The 2,695-nt window shown below is 42.7% G+C and overlaps 1 long non-coding RNA gene across 1 annotated transcript; it reads left to right on the forward strand.

Annotated features, from left to right (window-relative positions):
* Positions 1–957: 957 nt before the first annotated feature.
* LOC112875622 lies at positions 958–1,426 on the forward strand. The gene is made up of 3 exons (XR_003225201.1): positions 958–1,030; positions 1,114–1,205; positions 1,289–1,426. It is a non-coding gene; the product is annotated as an uncharacterized LOC112875622 (long non-coding RNA).
* Positions 1,427–2,695: the final 1,269 nt, after the last annotated feature.

Genomic DNA, 2,695 nt, shown 5'->3' on the forward strand with positions numbered 1-2,695 from the left:
ATGTTAGGTATAGATAGAAAGGCCTATTGACTTGGTATCCTCTGTGAATCTACTCATATTTATTGATCCAGTAAACGGTAAAATTTTAGGAATACAGATAATGGATGTATAGTAAATTGTGGTGTTCGTTTGGGGAAGTTGGGTGTTTAGTTTTATTTTCTGTGGCCACATTTCCACTTTCTGCAAATTCGTTGCTGCATTAATCCATCTGTTTTCTTGTTATTCATAACCGTGTCTTTTAACAATTATGGTAAGCACTACACAGGACCACCCCCAGGTAGGGAACCCCTGCTAGCTGTGTGTGCCTAGGAATCCTGGGTGCTCAACCTGTGGTCGTTATGTCATGAATCATGTTCAGATCGTGCTGTTAGGCTATCCCCCGTTTCCCTCTTTTCTTTGGCCTTGGGCTGGACTATCTGTATTTCCATTTTAAGTAATGGAAATGGGGCGCGCCTCATGTCGAAAAAAATTACCTCAATGACACCTTATTTTGTTCATCATCCTCTATAAGTTGCACTGAAATCTTTCTGTGAAGTGATGTTTACTTGGCACGTCCTGATCTATGCTACCACAATATCAATGATAGAAGTCAATGGAATTTGTTTGCATGTAAAGAAGTTAGGCTTTGAACTTGTAAACATTAGATCTGTTTGATGTTAAAATCTGCAGTGGAAAAACATCAATAATTTTTATAACAATTTTTATATCTAATTTGGCTGATTATTCATCCACAGGTTGTAGTGATTAGAGAGAAGCTTGCAGAACTATATGAGTCTGAACAGTAGTGGTCAAAAGTAGCGCAAATGCTCAGTGGGATTGACTTGGACTCAGGAATAAGGTAGAAGCTGGCTTTTATCTTTACTGTTCTCAAAGATATGAATAGAGTTTTACATGCTTAAGTGGTGGTTCTAACCTGTTCCTTTTTATCAGGATGCTTGATGACACCAATTACTTACCAGGTTTATCTTGAAAGGATTTTGAGGAAACCAGAAATCGATGCGTTTGCAGAGGGGAGCTGAGGCCGCATCAAGTTAGCGAACCTCTATACCCTCTTTTTGAGTAGGAGTTCTTATCTATGATGCCCTTGACAGATTGTTTTTTATAAAACTACAGAAAGCTTTATTGCCAGATAAGTCCACTGTGCTTGACCGGGCAATGATTGAGCATAATCTCCTTAGTGCCAGTAAACTTTACACAAATATCAGGTGAATTGGTTCTTCTATGTGTACTGAGATTAATTAGGATCTATTTTTGCCAAATTGCTAACCAACCCACCTTATTTCTGCAGCTTTGATGAGCTTGGGACATTATTGGGCATTGATCCAAGGAAGGCAGGTCGCCTTGCTGAGATGTTTGTTACCTTGTAGTTTGATTGATTCCGAAGAGAAAATTGATGCGAAGAGCTAGAAATTATAAAATGTATTATTTTCTCATTTACAAGAAGCTGAGAATGTTTGTTTAGCCTAGCAAGTTTCTAGTCCCAGTATCTGATGATACATAATTACCTGATTCAAGTGTATGTTTTGGAAATTTCTGAACTTGATTCTAATTACCAATACTTTGACACTGTCAAGCTGAGAAGATAGCATCTCGGATGACACTTTGACACTATTATGAAGCAGCTATTTCTTTTAGCAGGCGCCCAGTATTTTTTTAAACAGGCGTCCAGTATTTTCGTCGGCCAGTGGGCCGACGAAAATACTGGAGCATATCAAGTATTTTCATCGGCTATGGAAGCCGACAAAACTAACTAGTATTTTCATCGGCTGTGCTGACCGACAAAAATATGGTCTGTATTTTCGTCGGCCGACCGACGAATATATGTATTTTTGATGGATTTTTGGCTATTTTCGACGGTTTCTGGCCGATGAAAATAAGCTATTTTCTTGTAGCACACAAGGAGGAAGAAAACATAAGAGACATGATTTTAAGGAATAACCCAATTCTCATTCACTATGAATATGTACATATAATCTTCTTTTATAGATGGAACTGATAGAAATCAATAATCTATCATCATGAGTGGACCGTAAGTGGAGCCATCAAGGCATTAAGTAGGAGCCCAATAGTTGCTTCGTGAGATTTTTAAGAGTTGTTTTTGGCACCGCTGTGAGTATTCTCCTAACCACGTCTCCATTAGAACCCATCACGTGAAATCCCATCGACGCAATGGTTAAGGATCTGCGTTTCCAGCTGTGAATTAGGTGATGAACCACCGAACATTCCATTTCCCGTTCTTCGTCAAAACAAGCGCCCCGGTCCCGTCCCGTTGGTTCACTGCTGATAAAATAATAGCTAAGTAAAGAAAAACGCCACCAGGTTTGATGGGCGACGGAAGAAAAGTCCAAATGCAACTATACCAGGCTTCGCCGTCGGACCAAAACCAGCCAGACGAGGTTCAAAAAATCAAAACCCACTTGGCCATGTGTCCGTCCCAATTCCTTGCCGCCGCGGTGGAACGCTGACCACCACCGCTTTGTCCGTATCCCACGACCCCTCCCCCGCAGTCCGCACTGGCGTCAGCCGTCGCGAACGCGGACCGGGCGGGGCAGCAATTGCTTAGCCCGGGAGGAATCCGGGAGCGGCCGGCACCCCCAGCGTGGCAGCGCCACACCCCCGCCGCCGCGTCTGCTGACGAGACATCCCCGCAACAAAACCCCCATCCGATCGCCCGCCCGGAAAGGGGGGGGAGAGA

Source organism: Panicum hallii, chromosome 1 (genome assembly GCF_002211085.1).
Source record: "Panicum hallii strain FIL2 chromosome 1, PHallii_v3.1, whole genome shotgun sequence".
Classification (NCBI taxonomy): Eukaryota; Viridiplantae; Streptophyta; class Magnoliopsida; order Poales; family Poaceae; genus Panicum; species Panicum hallii.